Genomic DNA, 14098 nt, shown 5'->3' with positions numbered 1-14098 from the left:
TCCAATTCCTAGCCAAGGGAAGCTGTGACAGACTATACCTAAAAAAATCGGGACACTCCGGCCCAAATACTGTGCTTTTCAATGGTCTTAGCAAACAGCACATGAGATTATATCCCGTGCCTGGCTCGGTGGGTCCCACGTCCATGGAGCCTTGCTCATTGCTAGCACAGATTGAACTGTGAGGCAGCAGCCTGGCAGGGGGAGGGGCGTCCACCATTGCTGAGGCTTGAGTAGGTAAACAAAGCGGCTGGGAAGCTCAAACTGGGCAGAGCCCACCGCAGCTCAGCTCTGCAAGGCCTGCTGCCTCTGTAGACCCCCACCTCGAGGGGCATGGCATAGCTGAACAAAAGGCAGCAGAAACTTCTGCAGACTTAAACGTCCCTGTCTGACAGCTCTGAAGAGAGCAGTGGTTCTCCCAGCATAGTGGTTTGAGCTCTGAGAACAGACAGACTGCCTCCTCAAGTGGCTCCCTGACCCCTGTGTAGCCTAACTGGGAGACAGCTCCCAGTAGGGGCCAACTGACACCTAATACAGGCAGATGACCCTCCAGGACAAAGCTTCTAGAGGAAGGATCAGGCAGCAATATTTGCTGTTCTGCAGCCTCCGCTGGTGATACCCAGGCAAACAGGGTCTGGAGGGGACCTCCAGCAAACACCAACAGACCTGCAGCTGAGGGACCTGACTGTTAGAAGGAAAACTAACAAATAGAAAGGAATGGCATCAACATCAACAAAAAGGATATCCACACCAAAACCCCATCTGCAGGTCACCAGTTTCAAAGACCAAAGGTAGATAAAACCACAAAGATGAGAAGAAACCAGAGCAGAAAAGCTGAAAATTCTAAAAACCAGAGCGCCTCTTCTGCAAGGGATCACAGCTCCTAGACAGCAAGAGAACAAAACTGGACGGAGAATAACTTTGACGAGCTGACAGAAGTAGGCTTCAGAAGGTCGGTAATAATAAACTTCTCCGAGCTAAAGGAGGACGTTTGAACCCATTGCAAGGAAGCTAAAAACCTAGAAAAAAGATTAGACAAATGGCTGACTAGAATAAACAGTGTAGAGAAGACATTAAATGACCTGATGGAGCTGAAAACCATGGCATGAGAACTACGTGACGCGTGCACAAGCTTCAACTCAAGGGGAAGAAAGGGTATCAGTGACTGAAGATCAAATCAATGAAATAAAGCGAGAGGAGAAGTTTAGAGAAAAAAGAGTGAAAAGAAATGACCAAAGCCTTCAAGAAATATGGGACTGTGAAAAGACCAAATCTATGTTTGATTGGGGTACCTGAAAGTGACAGGGAGAATGGAACAAAGTTGGAAAACACTCTGCAGGATATCATCGAGGAGAACTTCCCCAACCTAGCAAGTCAGGCCAACATTCAAATTCAGGAAATACAGAGAACACCACAAAGATACTCCCTGAGAGGAGCAACCCCAAGACACGTAATTGTCAGATTCATCAAGGTTGAAATGAAGGAAAAAATGCTAAGGGCAGCCAGAGAGAAAGGTTGGGTTACCCACAAAGGGAAGCCGATCAGACTAACAGCGGATCTCTCAGTAGAAATCCTACAAGAGATAAGAGAGAGGGGGCCAATATTCAAAAGTCTTAAAGAAAAGAATTTTCAACCAAGAATTTCATACCCAGCCAAAGTAAGCTTCATAAGTGAAGGAGAAATAAAATCCTTTACAGACAAGCAAATGCTGAGGGATTTTGTCACCACCAGGCCTGCCTTTCAAGAGCTCCTGAAGGAAGCACTAAGCATGGAAAGGAACAACAGGTACCAGCCACTGCAAAAACATGCCAAATTGTAAAGACCATCAAGGCTAGGAAGAAACTGCATCAACTAATGGGCAAACTAACCAGCTAACATCTTAATGACAGGATCAAATGCACACATAACAATAATAAACTTAAATGTAAATGGGCTAAGTACTCCAATTAAAAGACACAGACTGGCAAACTGGATAAAGAGTCAAGAACAATCAGTGTGCTATATTCAGGAGACCCATCTCACGTGCAGAGACACACACAGGCTTAAAATAAAGGGATGGAGGAAGATCTACCAAGCAAATGGAAAGCAAAAAAAAAAAAAAAAAAAAAAAAAAAACAGGAGTTGCAATCCTAGTCTCTGATGAAACAGACTTTAAACCAACAAAGATCAAAAGAGACAAAGAAGGCCATTACATAATGGTAAAGGGTTCAATTCAACAAGAAGAGCTAACTACCCTAAATATACATGCACCCAATACAGGAGCACCCAGATTCATAAAGCAAGTCCTTAGAGACCTATAAACAGACTTAGACTCCCACACAATAATAATGGGAGACTTTAACACTCCACTGTCAACATTAGACAGATCAGTGAGACAGAAGGTTAACAAGGATATCCAGCACTTGAACTCAGCTCTGCACCAAGCAGACCTAATAGACATCTACAGAACTCTCCACCCCAAATCAACAGAATATACATTCTTCTCAGCACCACATCACACTTATTCCAAAATTGACCATATAGTTGGAAGTAAAGCACTCCTAAGCAAATGGAAAAGAACAGAAATCACAAAAAACTGTCTCTCCGACCACAGTGCAATCAAATTAGGACACAGGATTAAGAAACTCACTCAAAACCGCACAGCTACATGGAAACTGAACAACCTGCTCCTGAATGACTACTGGGTACATAACGAAATGAAGGCAGAAATAAAGATGTTCTTTGAAACCAATAAGAACAAAGACACAACGTACCAGAATCTCTGTGACACATTTAAAGCAGTGTGTAGAGGAAAATTTACAGCACTAAATGCCCACAAGAGAAAGCAGGAAAGATCTAAAATTGGCACCCTAATATCACAATTAAAAGAACTAGAGAAGCAAGAGCAAACACATTCAAAAGCTAGCAGAAGGCAAGAAATAACTAAGAACAGAGCAGAACTGAAGGAGATAGAGACACAAAAAAACCCTTCAAAAAGTCAGTGAATATAGGAGATGGTTTTTTGAAAAGATCAACAAAATTGATAGACCGCTAGCAAGACTAATAAAGAAAAGAGAGAAGAATCAAATAGATGCAATAAAAAATGACAAAGGGGATATCACCACCGATCCCACAGAAATACAAACTACCATCCATCAGAGAATACTATAAATACCTCTACGCAAATAAACTAGAAAATCTACAAGAAATGGATAAATTCCTCGACACATACACCCTCCCAAGACTAAACCAGGAAGAAGTTGAATCTCTGAATAGACCAATAACAAGCTCTGAAATTGAGGCAATAATTAATAGCTTACCAACCAAAAAAAGTCCAGGACCAGATGGATTCACAGCTGAATTCTACCAGAGGTACAAGGGGGAGCTGGTACCATTCCTTCTGAAACTATTCCAATCAATAGAAAAAGAGAGAATCCTCCCTAACTCATTTTATGAGGCCAGCATCATCCTGATACCAAAGCCTGGCAGAGACACAACAAAAAAAGAGAATTTTAGACCAATATCCCCGACGAACATCAATGCAAAAATCCTCAATAAAATATTGGCAAACCGAATCCAGCAGTACATCAAAAAGCTTATCCACCATAATCAAGTGGGCTTCATCCCTGGGATGCAAGGCTGGTTCAACATACGAAAATCAATAAACGTAATCCAGCATATAAACAGAACCAAAGACAAAAACCACATGATTATCTCAATAGATGCAGAAAAGGCCTTTGACAAAATTCAACAACGCTTCATGCTAAAAACTCTCAATAAACTAGGTATTGACGTAATGTATCTCAAAATAATAAGAGCTATTTATGACAAACCCACAGCCAGTATCATACTGAATGGACAAAAACTGGAAGCACTCCCTTTGAAAACTGGCACAAGACAGGGATGCCCTCTCTCACCACTCCTATTCAACATAGTGTTGGAAGTTCTGGCCAGGGCAATCAGGCAGGATAAAGAAATAAAGGGTATTCAGTTAGGAAAAGAGGAAGTCAAATTGTCCCTGTTTGCAGATGACATGATTGTATATTTAGAAAACCCCATCATCTCAGCCCAAAATCTCCTTAAGCTGATAAGCAACTTCAGCAAAGTCTCAGGATACAAAATCAATGTGCAAAAATTACAAGCATTTCTACATACCAAAAACAGACAAACAGAGAGCCAAATCATGAGTGAACTCCCATTCACAATTGCTTCAAAGAGAATAAAATATCTAGCAATCCAACTTACAAGGGATGTGAAGGACCTCTTCAAGGAGAACTCCAAACCACTGCTCAATGAAATAAAAGAGGACATAAACAAATGGAAGAACATTTCATGCTCATGGATAGGAAGAATTAATATCATGAAAATGGCCATACTGCCCAAGGTAATTTATAGATTCAATGCCATCTCCATCAAGCTACCAATGACAGGCGGGGCCTGTCATGGGGTGGAGGGCAGGGGAAGGTACAGCATTAGGAGAATACCTAATGTAAATGATGAGTTAATGGGTGCAGCAAACCAACATGGCACGTGTATACCTATGTAACAAACCTGCACATTGTGCACATGTACCCTAGAACTTAAAGTAGAATAAAAAAAAAAAAAAGAAAGAAAGAAAAAAAAAAAGAGTTGTGGTGCAATGGGCATAAAGTTTCAGTCACGCAAGATGAAAATGTTCTGGAGATTTGTTATACAACATTATACCTGTAGTTAACAATATTGTACTATTCACTTAAAAAATCCTTAAGAGGGTAGATCTCAGGTTTTTTTTTTTAAACCACATTTTTTTTTTTTAAAGACCGCCATACAATATGAAGCTGGGATCTGCAAACATATGGATTTATTTGTACTTTGAAATAGGGAGATTACTTTTTTGGAATAAGAGGAATTCTCTTCCAGCTACTACTGGACTAGGAAGAAGTTTCCAGAAAAGTTGCAATGGAGAGAAGACGGAAAGGAAAAGTGGGTGGAGAGAGAGATATCTTGTTTATATTAAATACTTAATAGAGCACTATGCAAAGCTGTCATGCAGTATCAAGGAAACAAAATTTGTGGCTAGGTGTTTAAAAAGTTTAATAATTTACTATTTTATTGTATATGTCAATCAGTGAAATACACATAAGCAATTAATAACATCTTTACCAAGCATGTCTTAAAACACCTTTAAAATACATAAATACATGGTACTATTCAAGGCAGTATAGAAAGCATTTCCGAGTGGAGAAAAAGGATACAAATACAATCTCTGGCATCATGTAATTTAAAACAACCAACAACAGAAGAAAATTTAAGAGAAAATGGTAAAAATAGTAAGAGAACTTATAGGTAGTATCCTTAAAAAGTCATAAAATCCAACTCTAAACTAATTTACAGTCCAGTACCAATGATTGTTTTTAGATTTCTGTTAAAGACTTTTTTTCTCAATGTGGCATTTCTATCTAAGTTCCTGACAGAGTACTAGTTGAAAAACAGCTACACTATTGCTTACTGTGTAGGCCTCTGGTTGAATAAATGGCTTAATAAAAATGTTTAGAACAGAAAAGCATTCATGTTGAAAATGTGAAATGTTTTCCTTAATGGACAATTAAGCATTACCATGTTTATGTGATGTGCATACGTTTTTTAACATAAAATTTTAAGCAAGATTTAAACGAGCTTTGCAGATATATTCAAAATATGAGGTGGGATAGATAAAGAATGCACAAAAATTTTACTTCTGCTTAGTAAAAAACCTTTTGTCACTATAACTTTAATATAATGATTAATTTTTAGAGTGATATATAATGGGTACTGGTGCATTTGATAGCATTTTGTAAATTTTATCATTATATTCTTTATTTATTCCACATTTATGCCTCATTTCAGTTCATAATTAATGGTAGGTGGGGTTTTGTCTATTTAGTGAGTATTTGTTAAATCAGCACTATTATGGAGCTCAGAGAGAGTGGGAAGGATGGCAACTGAATTAAAGTACCTAGGAACTATAGTGGTAGAGTGGTAAGTAACACAAAGGGTCATGAAACCAAACAATACATACATTTTACACTGATTCTTTGAGATATAATTACTTTTAATTCATATAAAAGATCAACCTCAAACAGGGCTCAAATCTTTTTTTAAGGATCACAATGAGACTTTTTTTTTTTTTTGCTATTTCTACAATACCAAATCTCACTTGTGGTAGACAGTAGATGTGGGAGTTCCATCCTCCCCAATAGCCTCATAGACCAGGTGTCCTCTGAGTGTCCTTCCTGCAGTGATCTACTCTTATCAGTAGGAAAGCCCATAATTGTAAAGGCTTTAGCTCCACACCAAGTTTATTGAATTCCTGGCACACTTTTTCCTTTGCCTAGTGTCTCTGACCTCTGTTTAGGACTTTTTTCTTAGCTCAGACCCTCTTCTTCAGTCCCAGATTCTGTTTTCCAGTTTCCTAGGGTTAAAAGTAATTAATCAGAAGGCCATAAGACTGAGGGGACTCAGCATCCTGGGATCCTATGTAAGCAAACTGAAACCCAACTCAGTGTAACAATCACATTTTAGGAAAACGAAAATTAAGTGTAATCAATTCGAAACTAATCTCTAACTAGGGACTTTTTATTTGAATGATCCAAATAAGGCTACCGCTCCACGTTAGCCAATCAAACTATTTTCTTTGCCTTGCTTCTGTATTCACCTGACAAAAGTCTTCACCTCATGTTTCTTGGGTGGAACTCCTGAGCCACTTATCATCTGGGATTGCTGGATTCAAGAGTTTATTTGCTAAAATAAACTCTTTAACATTTTCATGTACCTCACTTTATCTGTGAATAATGGAGTATTAGTGATTCCTCTTTAACACTGAAACGTGTGTGTCAGACCTATGACAGTTAACTATGTTCCTTGCCTTACTTAAATTTGTCCACTAGCCTAGTCAGATTATTAACCTGGATTCTCCTTTAACAATAAGTCCAGAACATCTATGCCTATCCTTCCTTGCTGCAAGGGTAAAAATGTATGTAACTGGCTAAGCAAATAAAGAATGAGCTAATGTTAGAGTGGCACGTCCAGTTTAACAGAAACCAGGGCTGGGCGCGGTGACTCACGCCTGTAATCCCTGCACTTTGGGAGCCCGAGGCGGGTGGATCACGAGGTCAGGAGATCAAGACCACCCTGGCTAACATGGTGAAACCCCGTCTCTACTAAAAAAATACAAAAAATTAGCCGGGCGTGGTGTCGGGCGCCTGTAGTCCCAGCTACTCAGCAGGCTGAGGCAGGAGAATGGCGTGAACCCAGGAGGTGGAGCTTGCAGTGAGCCGAGATCACGCCACTGCACTCCAGCCTGGACGACTGAGCGAGACTCTGTCTCAAAAAAAAAAAAAAAAAACAGAAACCAGAAAGCAAAAGTACATTGGATCATATATAGACAGGACAAATGAAATATAATTTCTTTTTTTTGGGCGGGGGGGGGGATGGAGTTTCACTATTGTTGCCCAGGCTGCACGATCTCAGCTCACTGCAACCTCCGCCTCCCAGGTTTAAGTGATTCTCCTGCCTCAGCCTCCCGAGTAGCTGAGACTACAGGCATGCGCCACCACTCCTGGCTAATTTTGTATTTTTAGTAGAGACAGGGTTTCTCCATGTTGGTCAGGCTGGTCTCAAACTCCCGACCTCAGGTGGTCTGCCCAACTCAGCCTCCCGAAGTGCTGGGATTACAGGCGTGAGCCACCACACCCGACTATGAAATATAATTTCTAATCTTTACATTTTTAAATTACAAGCCCTCAATGTTCTAATTTCAGCATCAGTGGTCAAATGCCATACTAGAAAACTGAGGATTTATCTGTAAAATTACATAGAAGTAAAAGGAAAATTCCCAAAACAGATTATAGGATTCTGAATCCTGAGGTAGAAATTTGTGACACGACTATTAGGTTTCTGCATAGAATAATAACCAAACATCCTGTAAAACTACACCTGTATTTATACCAGTGATAGCAGCAACATAACAAACTAAGAGCTTGCTATTCAAATTTCTCTTGCCAAGCTATCTGGTTTTCCCAATTATAGTGATGGTGAATAATGGCGAAAGTCAGCAACAAGGGCAGCTTCTACATAATTGGAAAAGGTAATTTCCTATACTATCTGATTCGAGGCCTACCCTAAGTTCTTATCTGCCTTCCCCTTTACCTAACCAGAAATAATCAGCGTTATTCCACTCAATAGATAATAACATCAGAAGAAATGTTTCCAAAGAGTCACTGTTACACAGCTATACATTACCTAGTATTTTCCAGTGAACCTTCTCATGTTCTCTCTTATTTGATTTTTAGATTAGAAAATCTGCACTTAAAAAGAATCAGGCTCGGGGGCTAAAGTGGTGGGATATTTTCAATCTAAGTCAATTTCATAAGGTATAGAAACATTACAGTGAAATACTCCACCCCGTGGCAGCATGGGAGGTACCCCAGTGAGAGCTCTGACAGTCAAACAAAAGTTTGACGTAGCACTTCCCCAGAGTGGACTAAGTTCTCCTTAGCATGGTCCTCCTATATTACCAAAGGAATAAAATGTTAATGTATCAAGTTTTTATTTAGTTTTGACCACCTAAATAATGTAGGCACTGAATCCTTTCAGGAGTAAAGTGAGAAACAATTAAAAAAAAAAAAAACCTACTAAATATAACCATACCAGATATCTTCTTGGCTCACTACCTTGCCTTGTTCCTATTTTTGCTCAAATATCACATTCTCTACAAGGCCCACCCTGATCATCCTACTTAAAATTGCAACACCCACCCCATGGTACTCCTTACTCTGCTCTCTTTTCGGGATAGCACTTATACCTATGATTATATATGTATGTGTATATATATATGTGTGTGTGTGTATGTGTGTGTATAAATATATGTGTGTATGCATATGGATGTATGCATGAATACATACATTTTTTTTTTATCTGTCCTACTAGAATGTACTGATAATCTGCTAGAATAATACCTGGAACATCTAGGCATTCTCATTATTTTGCCTATATTAAACTCTAATAAGTTGCCAGGGTTATCACCAGGGAAGTCACCTCAGTGTTACCCTACTTTTTGTTTGCATGTCAGAGAATATTAAAGAATTTCAGTGGCTCTCCTCATTCCTTATGAGATTAAGGGCTTCCACATTTAAAAATGACACTCTGATAAATTATATGCTTTTCTCAAAAGTTTGAAAATAACTCCATTTAGATTCAGAGGACATAAGTGCCTCACTGGAAAGACATGCTTTTTGTTACTATCCAGAGCAATTATTTTTTCAAGATGATAGTTATCATTTATTTATGCTGAATAAATTATTTTTAAATTTTAGCATATATGTATTACTTTATTTTTGGAACACTAAAAGAATTGAACTATTATCATTGTTCAATTAGAATGATCTAGCTCTACTTTTGCACTATTTTCCAAAATTAACTTGCCTAACTATCCCAAATTATCACTGTAAAATGATTGGTGTTTGGTGAACTAATATTAAAATTAATAACATTTCATACTACTTGGAATACAGCACATTACTTTCCTAATAAGCATTATATAAAATGTGTCACTCCTTCCCTTACCTTTCATTTAACCAACAATAGAAATTATTCTGTCTTTTGCTACTTATCAATGCTTAATAAAACACTTCTTTCTACTATCTTTATTTGCTAAATGGAGAATGGGGAATGTTGGGACTTTAGGGTGGTAGAGAGGATGGCAGAGGCAGAGAGAGAAAATGAATATCAACATTTTGAGTTTCATTTTGGATATTTAAATTTGAGAAAATGAGATAAAAGGTGATATACCTTCTAGGTATGTGAAAATGTAAGGCCATTAGGCAGGTGAGAAGTCTGGATTGAAGATGTAAATTTAGGAGCATCCAAATAAGGCTGATAATATGAACTCAAGATGCCAGGCAAATTTTAATAGGAAAAGAACAAACAGCCTTCAACAAAAACTCAGCAAATAGACAAAATTATTGGGGTCAGGGAGATGAGATACTAGGACACAGACAACAGAGAAGCAGGGTACAGATAAGTAGAAGGCATAGGAAATTTTTTTTTTTTGAGACGTAGTCTCACTCTGTCACCTAGGCTGGAGTGCAGTGGCACAATCTCAGCTCACTGCAACCTCCGCCTCCAGGGTTCAAGCGATTCTCCTGCCTCAGCCTCCTGAGTAGCTGGGACTACAGGCGCGTGCCACCATGCTTGGCTAATTTTTTGTATTTTTAGTAGAGACGGGGTTTCACCATGTTGGTCAGGCTAGTCTCGAACTCCTGACCTTGTGATCTGCCCACCTCAGCCTCCCTAAGTGCTGGGATTACAGGCGTGAGCCACCACACCCAGCCAGCACAGGAATTTTATGAAAGAATGGGTAGTAGGTGGTATCAAATGCCAAAACAAGTTTGAAGATTACATTTGAAAAATGGACTTTGGATTTGAGTTCTAAGAAAAAGATCACAGATAATTTTGGAAAGTGCTATTAATAGAGTATGTGTGCAGAAATTGTTATCTAGGGCTTAAGTATTCTTCCTTTGTTCTGCATAGCTACACTAATGTTACTACTAGGCAACTGTTGAGAATGAAAATCGGTTCAGTATATAAATTACATAATATATGCTGTGGAGATCCTTTATCATTTTAAGATTAAAGGCTAGTTAAGATTTAACATATTGGTTAAATTAGGGGCTAACATATCAGATTTTCTGTATGAATTTTTGTGAGCAGGCAAACATAAATTGATATATAGGGTCTCTCATTCTTTAATTTTAAAAATAAAATTATCATTTATTATGTATAATCTAAGTTAGTAAAGAAAACATCTTTTAATAAGACTGACAATAACAAGTGATGATGAGTATAACTACTGGTAGGGGTGTAAATTAATCTACCACTATGATGGTTAATATTGAGTGTCAGCTTGATTGGATTGAAGGATGCAAAGTACTGTTCCTGGGTGTGTCTGTGAGGGTGGTGCCAAAGGAGATTAACATTTGAGTCAGTGGACTGGGAGACGCAGACCCACCCTCAATCTGGGTGGGCACCATTTAATCAGCTGCCAGTGTGGCTAGGATAAAAGCAGACAGAGGAACGTGGAATGAGTAGACTGGCTGAGTTGTCCGGCCTTCATCTGTCTCCTGTGCTGGATGCTCCCTGCTCTGGAACGTAACACTCCAAGTTCTTCAGCTTTTAGACTCTTGGACTTACACCAGTGACTTGCCAGCAGCCCCCAGACCTTCAGCCATAGACTGAAGGCCACACTGTCAGCTTCCAGACTTTAAAGGTTTTGGGACTCCGACTAGCTTCCTTGCTCCTCAGCTTGCAGATGGCCTATTGTGGGACTTCACCTTGTGATCATGTGGGTCAATACTCCTTAATAAACTCCCCTTCATGTATACACCTATCCTATTAGTTCTGTCCCTCTGGAGAACCCTGACTAATACAACCACCTTGGAAAACCATTTGGCAATACTACTTAAGTTTAACCTATATATACCCTATGATGAGGCAATTCCATATACCAAACAGAAATGCATGCATATGTATACAAAACCACATTCCAAGGGTATTCATACCAAAAACACAAATGTCTGCGAATATTTGAATGGCTCAGCTAATTGTGATATATTCGTACAAGGAAATACCACAGTATACTAGAGTATTCCATTTATTTACTGCATGTATGGTAAACTACAGTCCATAGGCCAAATCTGGCCTGAAGCCTATTTTTGCAAATAAAGTTTTAATGGTGCACAATCACATTCATTTGCATATCATCTATGGCTGTTTTTGTTTTACGAAAGCTGTGTCAGGGACCATATGACCCACAAAGACTAAAATATTTACTGTCTGACCCTTTACAGAATAAGGTGCCCAACCTCAGCTACAGAAGAACAAAATTTATAACTATAGTTATACTCAGGCCTGTGAATGATTCTCACAAACATGGGGTTGAGTGAAAGAAGCCAGATACGTGGAAGTAGATACTCTGTGATTTTATATATAGCTCAAAAAATAGGCAGTAATAAACTGTACTGTTCCAAGTCAAATTACTGGAAGTCTTTAGGGAAGACAAGGACAGTAGGAATTGGGAAGAGACAGTACTGTTCTATTTCTTGAACTGGGTATTGGTTATATGTGTGCATTCACTTTGAGATAAGTCACTGAGCTGTATTATTATGGTTTGTGTACTTTTCTGTATATGTATCCCTTCAATAAATGTATTTTAAAAAATATTTAGAAGGATTATATACCAAATTAGTAATAGTAGTACCTCTACCATGTAGGGTGGGAAGATTTTATTTCTAATGCATATACTTCAGTATTTTTTAGCTTTTTAAACAAGATTATTATTTTAGAAATATAAAAACAAATATATAAAATGGTATATAATATCAAGTATAGAAATCTTCATCATGAGATGGTTCTGTATTTTTACTGACATGACATAAATTCTGGACAATGAAGTGGTAACAGGAGGTCAGAAACTAAATGCTTCTATCACTCAACATCTCTAAGTTTTGTGAGACAGTAATATAAAATCCATTTTATACCTGTTAGTCTTTATGTTTTATCTAAAAGTTTCATAATCTTATGAAACCCTGTCTCACATTTTTAAAATACAGTCTTAATTATCTTTGTCAGATTAGAGCTGTTAATACATCCCCTATCTTTAGTAATACCGTGTATTAACATGATGGTCTTAACCGTCCCCTTAAGCTAATTCCCCTCCTTCTCAAAGAGATAAAAGACTTCAGGAATTGAAAGTGACATTTAAAAAATGGTGCTGGCATCTACCAATTGTTGCTTAAAGTAAAGATTTAAGAAAGAAATATTTCTGCATGATTTAATGATTGCTTGCTGTAGCAAAGTTCTTTTGTCTGGTCTCTAATACAACTCCCTAGAGTGTCTTGTTCAATATGCAACAAAACAATGACGCAGAGGTTTTGACAAAGAGCCCATCTCCCTATTGAGGTAGCATTACAGGATAATAGCTGCCTAAGCTATATAATTCAATGAGATATATTTTAGTATTAAAATATCTGTTAATCAGCTTTTAAAGCTGTGATGTTCAAAACTCAGAACAATATGTGAAACATTCCTTTACCAAAGGGAATGACTAATCTTCTGTATGGCTTTGATAAGTTACAAGAAATAGGTTTATCTCAGAAGACTGGTTATGATTAATATGCAGTTCGTAAAGCTTCTTAGCTCTGTATGGTCTCTCTCTAACTGAATCTAATAAAGATAGGTCACGCATTTTTCATATTCCTTTTTCACCCATGACAGATCTCTAATAGGATTTATATGCATTTGATATTAATTGTATCGGGGATTGCACCAACTGCAATAATCCTTCATTTCTTTGCCTTTTTAAAGCTACACATAAATTACAAAGTTTCCATTTTTGTTTGACTGCAGCTCTCACTGAGGATCAACCATGTTAATGATAGAGAGGTAGAGGAAGATTAAGAACCACCTCACCTAGTTCAGTGAAATGCCAAATGATAGGAAAGGCTATAAACCCAGCTTTGAGAGCTGTTTTAGCTATCCTCTCCCTTGTGTCAGAAGAGCTCAAGTATATAACATCAGTGAAAACCTTGCACTCTGAATTGGAGAGGAAAGGACATGCTTTTAATAACCATCTCACAGAGGGGTGCTGGCAGTAACCCATTGTTCTGATGAAGTATGCTTTTCTAACCATCTACAGAGAAAACACAGGAAATGTAAAAATGAGATAGTGCTACCTAGAATGAAAAACTGAGTGTCCTGGGGACTCAATCTAAAATAGTCCTTAATTTTAGCTCTGAACTCAAAAGAGGCTTCACTTACATCTGGGGGAAAAAAAATGTATCTTGTGAGACTATTCGAACTATAATTGCAGTTAAGAGAAGTGGACAATTATATTTTCACATTCTATATTCTCCAGTATGACATAAATAGTGAAAAATTTCATTCTGCAAAAGAGCATAGCAAGGGATTTGAGAAACTAATAAAATGTTGCTTTATACACTATCAAAACACATGGCTATTAGTGAATAAAATCAAATGGAAAAAAGTAGGTCACAATTGTATGGTTTTCTTTTACTTGAAACAGACTACCTACAAATTCAGCATGTAC

At 38.1% G+C, this 14098-nt stretch overlaps 1 protein-coding gene across 3 annotated transcripts in view; it reads right to left on the bottom strand.

Moving 5' to 3' along the window:
* Positions 1-14098, bottom strand: part of DIAPH2 (diaphanous related formin 2) — a 953710-nt gene that overhangs the window by 823253 nt on the left and 116359 nt on the right. The window lies entirely within an intron of this gene.

The sequence above is a fragment of the Symphalangus syndactylus genome, chromosome X, assembly GCF_028878055.3.
Source record: "Symphalangus syndactylus isolate Jambi chromosome X, NHGRI_mSymSyn1-v2.1_pri, whole genome shotgun sequence".
Classification (NCBI taxonomy): domain Eukaryota; kingdom Metazoa; phylum Chordata; class Mammalia; order Primates; family Hylobatidae; genus Symphalangus; species Symphalangus syndactylus.
This window is presented reverse-complemented; position numbering and strand designations above follow the sequence as displayed.